Consider the following 20,637-nt stretch of genomic DNA (forward strand, 5'->3'; position numbering starts at 1 on the left):
TCCGTCGATCAGTTGAAAACTGTTAACCGGAAGAAGTAGAAAATTGAACCTGATTTCTCTTAAGTCAATTTTCGGTATTTTGCAGTCCACAAAAAGTTAAATAGCACATTTTCTTTGGTCAGTTGGAACTAGTGAAACGATTCTGTGTTGCATTGTTAATGCAACCTTAAACGTAAACATTACTGCCAAGGTAGTGGTGTATATAGAATACATCGTGTAGACCAGGGGTGGGCAAACTACGGCCCGCGGGCCGCATGCGGCCCGCCAAAGGAGTTTATGCGGCCCGCCAAATGTTTCCCAGTAACGCTGAATAGTACTATGAGCACAGGCGCAGAGTTTTAAAAATACCGGGGGTGCGACTTGCCGATACCAATGCCATATGCAGTATCTGTACCCGTTCGATACTTTGGAACTAAACACAGATACTTTTCACGTGCTTTAGCCTGTTGTTTCTGCCACGTTATTATGCAAATCGTTACTTGACACAATTTGTTCGTTCGATAAAAGTAAAAGCGATTCACGTTTTCAAAAACAGCCCACTTTGCACTGTTGACGCCCAAACTTTGGTCACTTTGGATCATGTTTAGGTCGTTGCAGTACTTTTTGTTTAATGTTGGCACTCGGACTTTATTAACAAAAAACGTGGTTCAGCCTTTGTTGCAACAAACGCTTGTTTTTTTTGAAACAATTACAATTGCAGCGTTTCAACCAATGTTTGTACAGTCATGAACAAACGTATTTGCATAAAGCTGAAAATATACTATGTAATAATTTTGCGCAGGGGTGCACAACCTGCGGCCGCAATCTATTTTGCTAAATATTTTGATTTTTAAACTGCTAAAACAGATTTCGTGGGACTGGAAAAAAGATTAGCAGTCTTGTAACCATATGTGCCAGGCTTTTTATATGCTTATTATGTGCAAACAATGCGAAAAAACAGGCACTGCAATCGTCACAATACAGTTTATGACGTCATAAACAGTTAGCGCCGTTGAGCTAAATTTATGCACAAGTTAGAAATTGTTAATCGGAGCATTTTAGGCGACTTTAAATGGTATATATATGATACAAACCTTATTCTTTGCATCAGTTGTTTTAAAACAAAACAACAAGCATGCAATTGGTGGTCGTTGGTGAAATACTATGCGGCCCGGTAAGATTATAAACTTTTGAATGCGGCCCTTGCACTGAAAAGTTTGCCCACCCCTGGTGTAGACGTTTCGACAATCTCTGTTGTCATCATCAGTACATGTTTTCAATCAAGCTGTAGAACACGGTATATAAAGTAGTGATGTACCGAATCGGCAAAATTTCGATTCGGCCGAAACCGAATATTCGGTGGTTTTGCCGAATAAATTCGGCCGAATCAACCGAATCATTTATGACGTCACGCGAAGTCGTACGCTATGCGTTTGACATGAAAATATATGTTTATCTACCAGGCAATTAGTGCAGAATGGTTGTGTTTAGCCCCTATTTTAGTTCTGTGGGGTTTAAAATTGCCTCATGCATGATTGCCAACCCGACAATGAATTACTGATTACTTGTCTGCAGTGGTAAAAACGATAATGTGTAAAAAAAGATAATGATTGGCGCGATTTTCGTTGGTACTAAGCAGAAAAGACACGTTTAACGCTTTAAATATGCGTTCGTAAAAGATTCGGTTTCGGCCGAATCGCAACAAATTATTCGGCCGAAACCGAATCTTTGCAAAAGTGGCCGATTCGGACGAATAAATTCGCAAACCGAATATTCGGTACATCTCTAATATAAAGCACTAAGGAAAAAAAGGGGAAGCCAGATGTGTGAAGTGACGTCACAGACGATAACAGGGAACGACGTTTAGAACGGTAGCGTAGACGAAAAGATAAGAACCGGAGATATGGGTCAGGTGTTGAACAGACGCAAGGGCATGGAAACTGTGTCGATGTTGAGCTCGGGTTCATGCCTTTGAATAAAAAGCGATTCGAGAAACAACAGTCTCACGCGGTCTTGGTTTGCGTCCAAAATCTCCGGCTCGGCAAAATTAACTTTATGTGTCGGATTCGATAAAATGTGCCGGCACACTTCTGATTTTTGGTCCATGCGATGTTCTTTAATTCTTACAGCGAGATTTCGCCGCGTTTCCCCAATGTATGAAGCGCCGCAGTTGCAAACCAACCGGTAAACAACGTTAGTTCTTTTGATGTGTTCCTGGCGCTCTTTTATAGGAAAATGTCTCTAAACAAGACTGAAGTTAATTACAAAATAATTTGTATTTAAAATATTTTCAAAAAGTACTTTGAACTGTCATAAACAAGATTAGCAGCACGAACAATCTAGGATTAAGTTCAATACCATTTAGGATGACCTTTTGGGTTTACCCAAATTTGGCTGAAATATTTTGACCGTTGTGGCCCAGAAAACCCAGTACTTTCTCAGAACTTGGCAAGGCTCAACCCACAGCAATGATGAAAACGCTAGCAATTTAGCGACCAATTCAAAAAGTGTTTTACGCTTTAAAAAGTCGAATTTGGCGGAATCCTGTTATTATTTGATTTGGCAACCATACATGCCATGGTTGACTTTACTGCAGAACATCTTGCATAGTATCACATGAAACACCGCATTGGAAATAATTTTTAACACTAGAACGGCCGAAAAAAGTGTATACCTTCAACAGCCGATGGTGTCGAAAACGAGATCATCATTAAATTTCAATATTTTTTATTAATTAACCCCAACGGAACATGTATAAAGTGAACATAAGGCATGTATTTTACAACGCTACAGTAAATTTACACTTTATGACCTTGCTCAGATAATTCATTCTCAGAGGCTAAAATGCAAAAAATATTGTATAAAAGGTCAGTTTCCAAAACACAACATTTTGCAGGCTTTCGCCCTAAATACCTCTTGCATACTGTAAGGCAGGGTGCCGCATGAATTGCAAAACTGTGGGCCGCATGAATCGCAAAACATTTTCGGGCGGGCCAAATATTTTTTTATTTTCAAATTCCGTGTTATAATACCCTAAGCGAGTGGTCGGCAACCGCCGGTCCGCGAGGAGTTCGTTACCGGGCCGTATGGGTTTTCAGGTTAAATCCTATTTAACATTTTGCCCATGTATCCCGGGGATGATAAACTAATTTAGGCGTATTTATTGCTAAATATATGTAGTTTTTTTAAAGACCGGTCCGCAATAAAATTTTATTTTCAAAAACGGTCCGCATTGCAAAAAAGGTTGCCGACCCCTGCCCTAAGCACACAAGTGATTTTATATTTCATTGCTCCAGTTTTGATTTTTTCTTTGCTATTACTTGTTTGCAACAAACAAGGCATACAGGTTTATCACTTAATTCGACTAAAATCTGTCCATTCTTTCTGGAACACCCTGGCACCATTCTATACCGAATATATTTTATGTAACAATATAAGGATCCACGCTAATAGCTCTAAAATCAATTTAAAACTAACACCAGATGGCAAACGATTTATTACAGCACGGAGAGACTATCGAGTGACTGTTACGTCACAAATACAGCAAGAGGTTGAATGTGTGGCAATTTTAATAAGTTTGGCGTCAAATGTAAAAATGTCTAAGTCTTCAAGTAAATATTTGTACATAAACATTTTATTGTTGTTGTTTTTTGATGCTATGTTTTACGTTGTACTTCAACAAAATTGTCACGCGGGCCACATTAAAAACGCAAGCGGGCCTCATGCGGCCCGCGGGCCGCAGGTTCCCCACCCCTGCTGTAAGGCGATAAAGGCTACCAGTTTTTCCATTGAAAAAACGAAGTTGGGTGCAATTCTTGCAGCTTCCGTCATTGTATGTGCTTTTATGTTTACCAACATAGGATTGTCGACGAACAATTTCCAGCGATCATAAGGGCCTTGTAGCGAACATTGGGATTGCTACCAGCCTTGTAGCGAACATTGGGATTGACACCTGATCTCACTCGCACTAAATTCGAAGGACTTAAACCGACTGTTCTGGTAGATAGTAAATGGGTCCATGTCTCTCCGTTTCTTGAGGTATAGGGATGTAACTGAACATTCATTATCATTTTCATCCTCTGATGAAGAACTCCCCATTACTCAAAGACTCAATCTCACATACTACAGAATCTTCCATTTCATCAGAGTCGGATTCTTCATTAAGGATTGTTAAAACTTCTGCTGCCGTGTATCTACAACGGAATTTCTGCGATGACATCTTATATCTGAGCAGATTTATGTTATAGCTGTACGATTAGTCTTTTAGCAACAAAGTATAACACAATTGTACAGTATATTCTACTTGCATAAAGCGGTTCTGTGACGTCATAAACTATGAGAAAATGCTGTATCAGTATGTAAATGAGATGTACAAACACGTATTTATGAAAACTTGGTTTCTCCCTAGTTTTATGCCACTGCATTCAGGTTAACAAGGAAGAGTATAAATTATTTTCCGCCTGAAATGTCATGGTGTCGATTTTGACACCTCGGTCGTTGGAGGTAAAACAGGTTGTAAAAAAAACGGAAACACACTGTTAAAGCAACTGCATTTACTAGCAAAAAATACACATCGAAATTCAAAAGTTGTCGATTTCGACACCACGGCCGTTCTAGTGTAGGTCTCATATAAATGTGAGCAGTAGACTTTACATGTTTCATTTAAACCACTTTTTATGCATTTGAATTGCGCAAATAAATCAAGCATTTAAACACAATTCAGCACCAAGCATTTCGGGATAAAAAGTTGTTTAAATTTGTAATTTCATTGATGAAATTTTTATTCTGCTGTTTCCAAACTGTGTTTTAACGGCAGCCACTGGTGTTGTTTAATTTTCTTACTCATTTCAGCCCTTTGCTTCAAATACTTCTCACAAGAGGTAAAGAAGGCTTTCGTGCTCTAGTTGATGGTCTTCGATCAAGATATGGTGCCTGGCAAGGATATCTTGCGGAAATGCTGGAATCAAAATGCCGTAATGAAACTATTAAAGGTGGGAATGTACTTTTTGTGGTTCTGTATAGGCCTAGATCCAATTTTCTCGGTAAAGGTAATTGTTGGATTGTGAAAGTTACTTCCCAGCAGACACATGTACGTCATATAGACGTCGAATTGTGGTCACAAATTGGTACATTTTTGGTGAAAAATGCAAATTCAAAAGACGTCGATAACGCTCCCAAATTAAGACGTATTTAACTGGATGTTGGATTGACGTCGAAACTTATTCGTTTTTTCTACTAGTGGTCGAAACCTGGTACGTTTTTGGTCGAAAGTGCAAATGCAAAAGACGTCGATGACGGTCCCAAATTAAGACGTGTTTAGGTGGACGTCAATTTGACGTCGAAACTTATTCGTTTTTTCTACTAGTGGTCGAAACCTGGTACGTTTTTGGTCGAAAGTGCAAATGTAAAAGACGTCGATAAGGGTCCCAAATTAAGACGTGTTTAGGTGGACGTCAATTTGACGTCGAAACTTATTCGTTTTTTCTACTAGTGGTCGAAACCTGGGACGTTTTTGGTCGAAAGTGCAAACGCAAAAGACGTCCATAACGGTTCCAAATTAAGACGTGTTTAGCTGGACGTCAATTTGACGTCGAAATTCATTCGTTGATCTCCTTTCGGATACCTATTCTGCGTCGATATTTAGTCGAAAACCCATGTCCAAAAGACGCCTGTTCTCGCCTATCGACGTCCATTTTTCGTCTGTACAAGACGTCAAATAGCCGTCGTACGTAGTCCACAACCTTCAAGTTAAAAATATTTAATGAAAGGAAACGAAGATGTATGAAAAGAATGCGAAAAAGTAAAATGAACAACACCACTGGTCCAGTTCAATTGGTACCCAACATGAAAAGTTCAAGTGGGCGAACTTGAATTGGAGGACAAGCGACCTCCTTTTCTAGCAGGCGCATGTTTCAAGTAACCCCCAACCCAACGTCCTTTGTATATGCGGTCTCCAGCACATGTGGATGAAGTTCCAGCGCTGCCTCTGCAAAAAATGGTTTTGTAGGAACAACAAGCAAATCTATATTATACAACATGTGGCACATGCAACAACACACGAGAGAATAGGTCAATTTTAAAATGGGGAACGCAGAAGGTAAAAATTGGGAAAGAGGACCCATAATAAAATGCATGCAACATGTTGCTTTAATGGCAAAGCAGAGTAGTTGCCTGAAAGCATGCCTGAAATGTATACATGTAGAAAATAAATATTGTGACAAAAGAAGCAACTTACCAAGTATATGGGGATAATAATGCGGATTTTGAAAAAGTCACTTTTTTATGCCCTCCTTGAAGGTTCATGTTTGCCATAAACGAATTTGTAAACATTCTACAGAAAAGGATACAGAGTTAATTTTGTTATTGCATTAATTCAAAAGCATCTGCCAAAACCATTTTTACCTTTTCAGAATTTGATTGACACTGTCTTTAGCTGTGTTCCTACCAAAAAGTTTCAGTTGTAGTCTCTGTAGAACATTAACATAAATGGATTGTTTTCAACTGAGCAAAATGCCTGTGTTACTGATAGCATTTGGAACAAAAAAATGAATTTTAAAGTGGATTGGAAACCACATATTAACGGGGTGGTACTAAACACTGTATGGTACCACATGTTAAGTTCTCAAAAAGCTCTTCTCATCAGCATTTTTGAGTTAATTATGAATGTACAAAAATTTTCTGTCAAAATGTTTATTTTTTTGCAAAAATGAGCCATGCTTGGCTATTTTTTTTAAAATATTCAGAAAACAATTTATGCCGCAACTAGTAAAGTTTGTTCCAAAACCTATTTGTTGGTATATGATGTTTCACACACTTTCCTGAGATACTGTGCAGCGTTCGGTACCACCAGATTAAAGTGTTGACATTTAAAGTTGACCAAATGTTGACTACCAATAAACTAATTTGGGTAATAAAGAGAAAAATGCATTTTCAGATATTATATTTGTGTTTTATGACAAACTTTTTAAGAATTAATCAAAGTACCTTTTATGAACATTACAAATCAATTTGTAATTGGCTTGCAAACAAAAATACTTACCAGCGGGTTTTGCTGTTTTTCATTTTCAATCTGTAACTCTATTGTTTAAACCCTTCTATATTACTGATCTTCTCAAGATGAAATGGATCTGTTTGGGGGAGGTGATTTCGTCCAATTCCATCAATCTATTGTGTAATGTTTTGGAGCATAAACAATACCTTTCTTTGAAAACCTAAATAACGTTGTACTTTGTTGTACTATACTGTATATGCTTACTTACAGTGCAGTATATTCAAACAAACAAAATCACAATCAAGACAAACCATTTTCTACCCACAAACCAAGTTTTACCAATTACAAAAAACATTAAAACTCAAACTTACGAAGTTGTGACATAGCAGGTTTTGCCGAAAGCCCTCCATTTAAGTTGGTAGAAGTTGTGCTGATATCTGCACCATAAAAAAGTTTAACTTGAAAGGAAACATTTTTGCACCATGATATGTATACATTCTTAACGACAATGCAAAAAGTAAATTGATTGCCATAAACTTGGTGGGTACCAGGGACAGGTGACTCACAGAGTTCATCAACAAAACTTATATTTAATTCTTTCATTCGATGCATGTTCTGGAAATGCAATACATTTAATGTTGGTCAACTATCGGGGCAGCACATACATGTACAAAAACCCTAATGTACACATGTTCATGGTCACTAATTAAATGAGAACATCAACCATGGAAATAATCAAGCAAAACACAAAAACTTTGTAAACCTTTTCAGCATTGAGGTAATTCATTTCTTCCTCTGGAACATCAGGAACTGGTATTACCTCCAGTTTGCAGTCACCAGATTCTGAGGGTTCTTTAAACAATAATTTACTATGCAGGAGTTAAATATACAGTTTTTTAACCAGCTGCAGCAAATTTGTATCAATTTAAAAACAAACAAACTTAATTCCCATTTTCATTATTTAACATATCATAAAGTAAAGTTGGCTGTATACTAAAGAGACACAGTGCAGATTTTAATGCGCCACCCAGCGGTACTAGAAAAAACAAATTTATTTTTCGTAATTTCTGAATCTTGTTTACGTTCAAACAAGATTGCGAATATAGTTCAATCGACAAAATCATGGCTAATTAGATGCCTCCAGCAAAAATAAACTAATTTTAGCGATTGCAATGACTTAATTATCCACGAAAAAAACGCACATATTTCGGTCGGGAATCCCGGGAAATAAAAAAATAATTTCCCAATTCCCGGGAATTAAAAAATCCGGGAAATAGAGGAACCCTAATCACTATCACTTGATGATGGTGAAAACATGACATTAACTGCTTTATTCAATTTCCTGTATCGCCTCCAATACGCCATAATCTCTTTAGACACAATAACGGTACTTCGTTAATAAAACAACAAACCTATAAACAAAAGCTACAACTGACTTCGCCTGATACCAGTTACCACGTTCGGTTCCGCGATGCTTCTTTCTTTCTCACTGGGCTCGAAGTTTGCGCGGGAAAGAAAATACGTCACAGATTTTGAGCGAGAACAAAAAAGTCGCGCCCAATTTAAATTCAAAGTCCTGACAATAAGTTTGATGGACATCCCGGCATAAACATTGCAGCGATAACAGCTGGGACGGGGTCAAACATCAAATGATTTTTCCATTTGACTGCATCGATACCCAAGGGAGTAGCTGATACAAAAGGCTTCATGGAATATTTTGGCGATGTGAAGAAAAACTGTTTCTTAACGCAGAAAATCCATTTAACTTGCACTGAGTCTAAAGTACAGTATTTTTGAACTCGCAAAGAAAGGATTGTTGAAAAACATCGTTGTCGCGACACAACTTTATGCCAAGTTTTCAATGTCCCAGACTCAAATCACACAAAATTTAAAAAAAAATCAGTTACAATTTCTACGTGTAAGGACGTCGATAACTAGTTCATAAGCGACCGACCGAAAATCTACTGATTTTTGACCTTTATTGGATGTAGGCCTACTTCAAAAGACCATAAAATGACGTCGAAAATCAGTTAAAATTTCTACGTCTAAGGACGTCGATAACTAGCTTATATGTGACCGACGTGAAATCTACTAAATATTGACCTTTATTGGACGTACTACAAATGACCAAAAAATGACGTCGAAAATCAGTTAAAATTTCTACGTCTAAGGACGTCGATAACTAGTTCATATGGGACCGACGTAAAATCTACTAAGTATTGACCTTTATTGGACGTACTGCAAATGACCAAAATTTGACTTCGAAAATCAGTTAAAATTTCTACGTCTAAGCAGTGGCGTAGGAGCATATGCTGCCACCCCTGGCTTTCGTTGAAAATGCCGCCCTAAGTAGACTGCAGCAAATTTTAAAATAGTTTCATGTTCAAGCAATCTTTTTAATAAAAATAATTACAAATAATGTGCCGCGTCTCAGAAGTTCTTTATTGCTCGAGAAAGAAGCCTCACTGTCTCAGCGTCGAGGCCAAAAATAAAAGACCAAAAATGGAGAACAAATGTATTAGGCAAATAAAAGATCAATAGCCGCCTCAAAATTGAACTTTTCGAGCTTTCGCCGAAGCAAAATCAGCGATAATATCTTCGAAATCAAGTTTTTGAACGTAGTCTCTTTCTCTAGAAAGAATCGATAGAGCTGATAGCCGATCATCATTCATGGTAGAACGTAAATACGACTTTATCATTTTGAGCTTTGAGAAACTCCTCTCACAGCTCGCAATTGAAACACCAATGGTAAGATAAAGTACTGAGTTCACCAGAAAAACAAAGATCAGTTTTTCGCTCCAGCAAAAACCTGTTGGAAATGGTTGAATCTAGCTGTTTGAGTTATTTTTTTCTCAAGGGACTTGTGTTTGTAAGAGACAACCATGTTCTCTGTGCTTTACAACTGGGGGTGCCCCTAAAGGTCTTAGGTGCCTCACTTTGAAGTGAGTTTTGACAAATAAATAATTTGAATTATGAAAAAAAGGCTTACAGATTAAGAATACTGATAAAATTTCCTTTTTCATAGGAACAAAAACGTTTTTTGAAAAATATTGACTTTTATGCAGTCTTTTTGCCGCCCCCTTGCAGCCTGCCGACCCTGGCGCAGAGCCAGAACCGCCAAGTGGCTGCTACGCCACTGCGTCTAAGGACGTCGATAACTAGTTCATAAGTGACCGACGTGAAATCTACTAAATATTGACCTTTATCGGACGTACTGCAAATGACCAAAATATGACGTCGAAAATCAGTTAAAATTTCTACGTCTAAGGACGTCGATAACTAGTTCATATGTGACCGACGTAAAATCTACTAAATTTTGACCTCTATACGACGTCCAAAAATGTCCAAACAAATGACATGTGACTTGGCCCGTATTTCGACCAAATATGTAAGTCGAAAAGACGTCTGAACTTCGACCCTCTGGTTTGGTCCGATATTTACCAAAACTGGACGTCTAATAGACGTAGTAATCACGGACAAATAACGACCGAACGTCGAAATTCGTCGATTCGACGTCGCGACATCATTTCGACATCTATTCAACGTCGATAGGACGTCGTGTGTCTGCTGGGTTGGTTCTATTATAAAGTAACATTAGGTTTTTAATAGACCACCTGGGTATGTATATGTGTTTCTGTTGTATGATTATCTAAAGCAGGTTTATCAACAAATACACCGGATAGTTTAATTTTAACTCTCGTACGGTTGAACGTTTTTATGTCGGTAACCGAAGGCAGGGCTACTCAAATGGCGGACCGCGGTCCATATCTGGACCTTTGAGGCGTTGGATGTGGACCTCGACGGTATTTTGATTACGGCAACATATAGAGACTATTCATTTGTGTGGTAATTACTTAAACATTGCTATGCAGACGCAGTTTTTTAAGTGGGGTCGGCATAGCGATTGATCGGCGGGCTGCGAGGAGCCTAAAGTCTTGCCAAAATCTTATGTGAGTTCAGATTGTCCAACTGTGACGAAAAAATGGTAGATTATTCCATTATACAATTAACAAAGCGGCGATTGTTTGCGCACTATTGTATCAGAACTGAATTTTAAGTCATTACCTTACCAAGCAATCCTGCCAGTGTTGCCTTTTTATTCAGGTTTTTATTGTAAAGGTTAATCGTGACTTTTCAAAGTGTTAGATGACCTTTTTCTTTTTCAAGGTGGTAGATACACTTTCTAATTCAATGATAACTGCAAAAACTGAAGCCCGTAAGTGCACTTACAGTCATCTTAAAAATTCACGACTAACCTTCAAACAAATAAATTAAAAGATGGTAAAATAATTATTTAACTGTACTCACTGTCGAACATAAGAATATAGCAAACGGGTTTGGTTTTGGAGCACAATATAGACCCGGAACAGACAACACAACTACAGGCCGGTTCACACGCTGCGTGATTGGTGGAGCTGCGCGAGTCGCAGCACCCTGTCGCCTATTTCGCCCGGCATGTAGCTTTTCCAAGTGCGCATGCGCACAAGTGCAAAACGTCATGAAACGTCACGATTCGTCATGAAACTGGAGCTGCAGTTCCAAATTAGATAACATATTAATGCCACAATTTTAAAAAAAAAATGAAAAAAATGCCGATCAAGGCGGAAATTATACTTATAAAAATTATACTTAAGAATAAAAAAATAAGTATTATGAAAGTTATCTGTATTGTTGTGGTAGGAATATTAAGTAAAAATATCTAGGGGGTGCTGCAGCTCCGCAGCACCCTAGCACGAGCCGCCCCTGGTAAAAAGTTATCGTGTATTCAAATTTGCAAATTCTTAGGGTGGCAAAGACCTACAACAATTGGAATAGATTCGAACGAATTTACTTAAGTTTTTGTATTCATGAATTGTTGATTCAAAGTTAACAAGTAACACCAACTTTTCAAATTGTATTCAATCACTACCGAACGAAAGCCAAAATCACGAATTGTTCCATGTCTGCCTACAGTTAAAGTTTAAAGGTATTTAGTAAAACAAATTTTGCCTAAAAGGGAGGGGTAAAAAGCATTCTGTTGATGTTAAAGTCGGTATTGCGCCCTTGATTTTAACCTCTTAAAAATTCGGATCAACGCTATCGCTCAAATTGCAACTTTACATTCACCAAGGTTTGACTTTTGTAAAAAATAACACGAAAATGTCATTGGACGAGGCCTTCGTAGAATGTATATATTGATATATCAACCTTACATTTCGAATGGACGAGTTTTGGAGTGGAGCAGCTTGTTTAGACACCGCTCACTTATGTGCAAGTGATCACCGTAAAATGGTTTTAAATCTTATTCCGATTGGTTTATTTAAAGGTACGATACGTTTCAAATTTTAAAATTTGGTACAGTATGTTCGTACCGTACGCTTTTCGCAACGAGATATAAATACGTACCGTATTGTCGTCCTTTGTCATCCAGGGGCGGCATTACGAACACATCTCGCTAAGTTTAGCGAGCTCGGTATTGACGCACGACCTCGTTAAGTTGAGATTTGGTATTACGAACCCCCGTCTCGCTAACCGTAACTCGCTAAACTCCTCGCTCACTAACGAGGACCTCAGACCACTCGCTAACGCTAAATTGTTGTTGACAAAGCCACACAGTCACGTCGAAAATCAATTGTGGCTACGTATTTTGTTGGTAAAAGTTTGTACAAACGAAGAAAAATCGCAAATGTCGGTTTCAATTTAATTTTAAAATGGAGTTTGCGAAGAATAACTGTATTGGATTGATGCCATCAATTCACGAGGATTTACACATTTTCCAGTTAAAATAAGTTGCAAAACTTCCGGTAAAAAGTATGTGATGCTGGAAGAACAAGTCCTTATTATATGCTTCCTTAAGAAATCTAATTTGGGCAAACACAACATTTAAGCTATTGTACTAACTGTCCGTGTGGTAGTGACTCAAAGTTGTTTACACCCTCCATATTTTCTTTCAACACTCTAGCTATAAGATGCACGTGTCAAAATAGGTTGTTTTTATTGATCACAGTAGTTATTTTGTGTTAAATTGATAACATTGTCATGTATTTTTTAAAATACTTGTCTGTTTTGTAATGTGTCTCAAATCTCTGCCTGCAAACACTGCCATTAGGGAACCGCCACAACAAATGTAATGATCTGCATGACAATATTGCCAGATACTGAAGTGATTCCATTTTAATAACATGATTATTCAAACAACATGTACTTGTGTTTATTAGAAACAAACAGTGACAGTGTAGCATTACATGAATAAAATTGAAATGAAAGAATCGAGAAAACAAATAAAACACAAAAACTTTGAACAAATTGACAATTAAATTGTTCTAAATTACCATGTGAGGTGGGTAATAGACAGAAACACTAATGCAAATAATACAAACACCATGTACAGTATTAACACTGTACTTTTTTCAGCTTTACAGCAGTCATATTTGACCTGAAATTTTGGTCACAATGCTCCAATTTGGACTTATTTTGTGTGTGTCCAGCAAGCCTCTTTCTGCATCATGGTTTTGGTCTGTCTCTTTGTAATGAGGACACTGGTTCTTATTTTGTTTTAAATCTGTAATTGAAAAATGAATATGTAATATTGGGATGGTTAATTGAAGATGCAAACCATTAAACTTTATAATATGAGTTGTACAAAACATGTGTTTAGGTATAATAAAGTTGTCATTGTTTCAAACATAAATGAAAATCACCCTCATGTCACCAGTTAGAAATTGTAAATCATTTTGTAAAGTACAAACTTACGTTAATCACAGATCTTACCGTATTGTTATAAAGCTCCAACGTTTTCTTTTCATAAAAAATTATACCAAAAGATGTTTTGCACTTTTTCTAAGATATGAAACTTCCATTTCAACTGTTGTCCACGTTTCAATAAATTCTTGCAGTGTTTCTTGATGTTCTTATGCTACTTTATCAAATAAACAAATTCCAAACTGTCCGTAAATTAGGAAATCCAAACATTTTGAGGTTATATTGCAAATTTACATTAAAAACAGCATAAATGACAGGCGAAAATTGTTTGTCGCAAGGTGTCGCATAGCGCGGCGTGACGATTTTGCTGAGTCAGACGTCTTTTTTCTTACGATTTTGACGCATTCTCTCGTATTTGCGTCAGGCTTTAGCGAGGCGTTTGCGAGGACACTTCGTAATACCAAATACGTTACCGAGTTGCTCGCTCGTTAAGTCCTCGCTAAAGATTTTTTTACCGAGCTCGGTAAGTTAGCGAGCGATGAAGTGTTCATAATGCCGCCCCAGGACTACTACAACAACAACAAACTCCTTTTGTAACTTTAAAAAACAGTAGACGATTACACGTAATTGGGTGCATATCAGTTTTACTATTTATGGACCCTGTTGCGGTGCACCGGCTACATCCCCTGTCTCGTGGAGTATACATGAAAGGGATATACCGGATTAATTGCATTCATTCAACCATAAAAACATACCAATTCTTAATGCGGGCGGTTTAAAAGCTGATGTTATTTTCAACACCGAAGGGTGTTGGAGGTAGGCCTATTTTTTTACATGTTGTAATATTTCTGCCACAGGCATCTAAAATGTGTGTCTGCAAGAGCTGGGATAACCCTCTTCAGTGGTTGTTGTATGAAATACTCCAAATGTAATCATGAAACTGCTGCCACAAATGGGTTAATTTAAAAATAAGTTTATATTGTAAAGCTAGTATTACCACCAGATGTGGTCAGTTGTCTGTTTGATCTCTTAGGTTTATTCGACGTTCTAAAAATTACCTGCCATGATTTGACAAAAAGTAACCCGGTGGGTTGGACAGCGTTACCACGACAACTTGGCATCAGGATTAAAAGTATAGAAAAGGTAGGCATTGTAATTATTCTGCAACTATGTTTTACAGAAAAATACGTTGTTTTGAGTTTTTTTTAGAATGTATTGTTTTTGTATATAGGTTATGAAAGCGCAGCAACTTTACTAACAAAAATTAAATTTATGAACACTATACACGGACTTGAAAAAGTAATTGAATCAAAATCATAACTGCCAGAGTACTTGTGTACATGAATACATCATGCAGACTTTTAAACAATCGATTTCATCATTATCAGTGAAAGTTGTCAATCGACTTAGAACTGGGTTTATATGAGCACTTAGGAAAAAAAGGTGAATGCAAAACAGAGTTGTAAACGGGCCGGACCTAACCCGAAAGTATAAGCCTGAAACCCGGCCCGAATCCGAATCGTTTTTAAGAAGTCCGTTCACACAATAGAAAATTGGTCTTGAACAGGCGTTTTAAGGTTGTTTGGAATTAGGTCAGGCCCGAATCAGGACCGTTTTTTGAAGAAATCTAAGCCCAAACCCTGCCTTTTTGTCTAACGCTGGTTTGTTTCACTCATTTGATCAATAAAGAGTGCTTAATTTTTGAAAAACGTAGTTAGTTTAACTTGTTAAATTATAGTTAGTTATCCTAAAGTGATTCACCAGAAGTTGGACTTTTAGTTAACCAAGCGGTTTACTTACAGGCCCAGCATTTTTACTAATTTAAGCTTACTAGCTTACTAACATGCCTTAGAAAATTATTACTTTGTTGGTTGGTGTGTTGGTTTAAAGCAGCGGTTCTCAAACTATAGGGTCCGCGGTCATTTAGGGGTCCGTGAGGCAATGTTGGGGGGACCGCAAAGCGGTTGAAGTAATTCTATAATCTCATTTAGCGTCAGTTTGTGCCACTAAATAAGTTTAAATCAAATTTGAATTGAGAATCGACTGTCTCTATCGGTGCATCTAAAATATACAGGATCGCTTGGATCACTTGGATCGCTTGGTGCATTATTATTACCACTTGGCACACCTTAATATCGCTTGATGCACATTTATATCACTTGGTGTACCTTAATATCGCTTGGTGCACATTTGTATCACTTCATGCACCTTAACATCGCTTGTTGTACCTTTATATCGCTTGGTGCGCATTTATATCGCTCGGTGCATGATTATATCGCTTGGTTCTCCGTTTTTCTGCTTGGTGTACCCTTATTTTGCTTGGTGCACCTTTATTGCGCTTGGTGCACCTTTATATTGCTCGGTGCAACTTTACCTAGCGATATAAATGTGCACCAACCGATATAAGGGTACACCAAGCGATATAAATGTGCACCGAGCGATATTAAGGTGCACCAAGTGATATAAATGTGCACCAAGCGATATTAAGGTGTGCCAAGGGGTGATAATAATGCACCAAGCGATTCTGTATATTTTAGATACTTCCCTGTCTCTATTGCTAAACAATAGCCTTTATTGGATAACAACTATCAAAAATGCAATTGTTCGCGCACAATCGTAATGTTTTTTTTGTGATGTCACAAGCTCTCTTTGGATCATTATTATGCGCAACTAGCTAAAATCCTTTTGCATAACTAACTAAAAATGCAATCAACTTTCGTTTTTCTGAAATACACGTTCCAGCTAAAGGACCGCGTGCCCTCGAAATAATGGCAAAGGGACCGTTTTGAAAAAAACACAATCAAAAGTTTGAGAACCACTGGTTTAAAGCATTTTGTAGGTTACAGTTAGATATATATACGCAAAAATGTCGTTACAGCTTGGCTGGGCTTGGTTCGATGAATAAGGCAGCTGTTTTAACGTTAACTTGAAAAGGTTAGTGAGAGAGAAACGTTGATGACGTTGCTGTTGTACAGGTCCAATTGCGCTTTAATCTTGATCCAAATCTCTGGGTGGGTTTTGTTTTGTCCAGTAAAGTTAAGTTAGATTTGGGTTAGGTTAGGTAAAGTTAAAAAAAAATGCGTCAAACATTTTTAAATTTACACAGACTATATAGTTAGTTATCAGAAGTTCATCTTCCTTACGTTTTTTGACCCAGTAGTTCACCCACAGGCTCCCAAAACGTGAAATATTCACTAAAGTTCATGATCCAGAAGTTTTCATTGTGCGCTGTAAATTGTTTTAAAACATTGTGCAACTTTTGGTTGGACTTAACCTGTTTTAACCTTTTAACCGTAAATATCAGTTTTTAGGTTTACATGTAGGCTATACTTCAATGTCACAAATGTTCAGACCTCCCGACAAAAGATGTACTGCGGCCGATTGTTGCATACGCTGTCTCGTTTTTGTTAATGTCAAACATATCACCTCACCTACATTCACTTGGTGCAGCTACCATGGTTTTATCTGTACAAAATGGTCACGACGAGTTAACACCCTAAACTCTAGCCATTGTTCCAAAGAGTTAAAATTCGCTCATTAGTATAGTCCAGCGGTTCTTAACCTTTTTTGTCCACGCCCCCCTAAGGTATTTGTCGGGCACTTCACGCCCCCCTGAAACAGGCAAAAAAACGGCAGTTTTTTCGAACACATGCAGCAATGGAACTACCAGAAGTTTGTTGTAAACCAGGGATCACCTAATTACGCCCCGAGGGCGTTAAAGATTGTGCAAACATTCATAATACATTTTACCTGGAACAAGATTACAAGGCATAGTATCATCCAAAAGCAGTTTGTTACGTCACAGACAAAAGCAAAGAATAGTAATTGTGTGCGAACAATTGCCTTTGTAGTTCTTTGTGGTAGAATAAACGTGCATTGGTTGGTATGTGACACTTCTATATTTTTCATAATTTTACAATTAAACAGCGGCACAATCTGAATACAAATAAGATTGTGGGAAGACATGAACCATTTGCGGTCTCGTCAAAATCACCTCGCGTGTGCCAGTTTGGGAAAGGCTGCGTCAGAGCTTGTAACCCATGCGGCTCTCGAGCGTGATTGTTAAACTTATCAGGCCCGTAGTTAAAAAAATTGGTGACCCCTGTTTTAAACTGACAAACTAAAAACTTTGCCACGTATGTCATTACTCAAAATTTGTGTTACGCCATAAGGTATTGCATCATCATATTCGTTTCTTTTTGAAAACGTTTGTGGTCGCAAACAATACACTACACTTGCAAAATTAAAGTTAATTTAACTTTTGGCTCACGCCCCCCCTTGGAAATGTCTGGCGCCCCCCTAGGGGGGCGTGCCCCCCTGGTTAAGAACCACTGGTATAGTCGCTATTGGTATGTAACTTGTGTTTGTATTATACAAAGACTATAATTGTAACCGAAATTAGTTAGGTAAACCCGAATTTCGCCCAGGGTTTTTGGGAAAGGCGAACAGGTTAACTTATTCTTACCTCAGCTCAGAGTGTCTTGTGATTTAAAACTTGAGGGAATAATGTCGTAGTTGCACAGGTGTAACTTGATTGTCGCGGTTGCGCTGTTGTTGTACGTTAAAGAAGTTGCTAGGTTGTACAGTTACCGAACTTAAGTGCAATTTCCTGTATCCTACTAAACTTGTTTTTGGCTGGGTCTCTGTTTGGCGAGACCATATCTAACTTTTGAATTTAGCAATAAGCATCTATAACGCTGGTAAAATTTACCATTAACCTTACACTTCAGACAGGCTAAATGATGTATAGCCTATGCCCTATGGCCCTGTGCATCTTCCATATAACTCTGTAATTATCACTTGATACACTTTTAAAAAGCCTCCAGCACTGTTTAATTATTTTATCGTATATAGGATATGTTGTTTTAGACCATGTTTGCCTTTATGAATTGTATTGGCATTTTTTTGTTTGATTCACACCCTCTACGATTTAATATTTGCAACTTTATTAAGGCGCGACAACAGAACAAGTTGCCATGTAATCAGCTAATGCAAACATTGTTGCAATGGATTGGACAAAAAAATGACCAAAGGCACATCCTTTCAGAAATTATTGATGGTTTAAACAGAATTGGCAGGTCCGATATAGCAGGTTAGCATATCGGTGACGTAACAAAATAGAACTATGTGCTCATTTACATGTCTAAACCAAACTTTTATTATATAAGTTTTATTTTGATATTAGTGTATTTCTTAGCCAAGTTGTTTGTATTTTCTTGTGCAAAGATACCCAAGTAAAATGTTAACAAAACAATCATTTACATTTACCAAAACCACATGGGAAAACTTTAAATAGACCGGGTTCATACATGCAGAAACTAGTAGTCAATGAAAAACGTCGAATATAACTTCAGATGTATGCTTCAAACTGATTTAAACATTTATTAGAGACATACATCTGAAGTTATCATACTGACTTTAGAACCGGGTTTACCAAGCGGTTGACCCACGGGCCCCCCAAACATTAAAATTTTAAAATAAAGTGTCGAAACTGACACATGACTCACGAAATACAATCTCGCATGCTTTGTCTGGCATAATCGGCTGGTGGAAAGCAAGCAGTTGCAGATTGCACATTAGTGTGCTGAGCTGTTCTTTGTACTACTTTTTTAGATTCAGTATGTAACAATTGTATGATTGAAAATACTTCTTTCTAAGCATTGGTGGTATGCGGTGACCATGCGTAACCTTAAAGTGGTAGGCGACGACAAAAAGGTTGAGAATCACCGATGCAACCTGATTTTAAGTTTTACGTTATGTTAAAAAACAAGTACACAGAGAACTTTGGTTGTGACGTGACGTAAATGTATTTGCAGTGCAAAGTAGGCAGTATTAGGTTATTGTCAGCGTGTGTCAAATTCCGAAAGCAAACACCTCATAAATTGGGTGCAACAATTTAAATGAGACAAGTTTATGTGGTAAAACAAAGCTTGGAATTTTTACCGTTTCTTTTCACGGGGTTTGAACCCAGGACTCTCCCGGGGACGAATCCCGATCAGGGTTTTTTATGTCTGTATATGGGTACGGTGGAGATAGGAAGGTCAGGCGCTTTTATCTCCTTACGTGCACGTGCCCCCTTGGCCCTTCCTGCGGACGACCATGGTACAGACATAATTGTTGCAGAAATCGGTTATGTGCGGTAATATCAGACTGCACTACGGGGAATTGTTTTGGTTATTAGTGCTAACAATTGGACTCCTTAAAAGTTAAAAATACATTTGTACTTGCTTCGGCAGTACATATACTAAAATTGGAAGTTAAAAATACATTTGCGGCGCAATAACTAAACGTACCCGCTTCCAGTAGTTAGCTACAACCGTCTGAATCAGAGCGAGTAGTCTTGTCAAACGTCCAAATAGGCTGTTTCGCAAGATATACGCGGTCCAAGATATATAAATTAGAAAACAAAATATTTTTTTAGTAAGCTTACAAGCAGAGCTTTATTTTAGAACAGAAAGTTATTTACTCGATGGAAATACACTGCAATGACATATGCATGGTAGACTTCATCTGTTTTTTCCGGATTACGTTGCATTGGAAAGATTATAAGTTTAGCACATCAGAGTTGCAAGCGGGCCCGAAATTTGAGCCCGAACCCGGCCCGAACCCGGCCCGAACCCGGCCCGAACCCGGCCCGAACCCGGCCTGAACCCGGCCTGAACCCGGCCCGAACCCGGCCCGAACCCGGCCCGAACCCGAAAGTATAAGCCCGAAGCCCGGCCCGAACCCGAAACGTTTTTGCAAAGCCCGTTTAGGCCCGAAATTTTGATTGACAGGCCTATCCACGAAAGCCTTGCAACAAAGGATGACAAAGAAAAAAGATAAAGACAACAAACACAATGAACAACAGTAGACGATTCGAGAAGACCAGACTGGATCGCTGCTGTGTAAAAGAACGCAGCTCGGGCGGTGCCACTTGTACTAAAATTCTTTTCTGATTCGACAATGAGGCTTTCAAATCCCAAATCTTGTGACCTCAACCTTAA

The 20,637-nt window shown here is 38.1% G+C and overlaps 1 long non-coding RNA gene across 3 annotated transcripts; it reads right to left on the minus strand.

Moving 5' to 3' along the window:
• Positions 1–5,721: 5,721 nt before the first annotated feature.
• Positions 5,722–20,318, minus strand: LOC145237286 (uncharacterized). 3 transcript variants are annotated; one of them, XR_013861973.1, is made up of 7 exons: positions 13,721–20,318; positions 7,734–13,511; positions 7,342–7,407; positions 7,019–7,190; positions 6,382–6,446; positions 6,215–6,310; positions 5,722–5,965 (listed from the first exon to the last, which is right to left on the minus strand). It is a non-coding gene; the product is annotated as an uncharacterized LOC145237286 (long non-coding RNA). The 3 variants fall into 3 exon arrangements; XR_013861974.1 differs by having other exon boundaries at positions 7,019–7,143; positions 7,734–20,311; XR_013861972.1 differs by having other exon boundaries at positions 7,734–20,311.
• Between the last annotated feature and the right edge of the window lie 319 nt (positions 20,319–20,637).

The sequence above is a fragment of the Phallusia mammillata genome, chromosome 7 (assembly GCF_965637545.1).
Source record: "Phallusia mammillata chromosome 7, kaPhaMamm4.hap1.1, whole genome shotgun sequence".
Classification (NCBI taxonomy): domain Eukaryota; kingdom Metazoa; phylum Chordata; class Ascidiacea; order Phlebobranchia; family Ascidiidae; genus Phallusia; species Phallusia mammillata.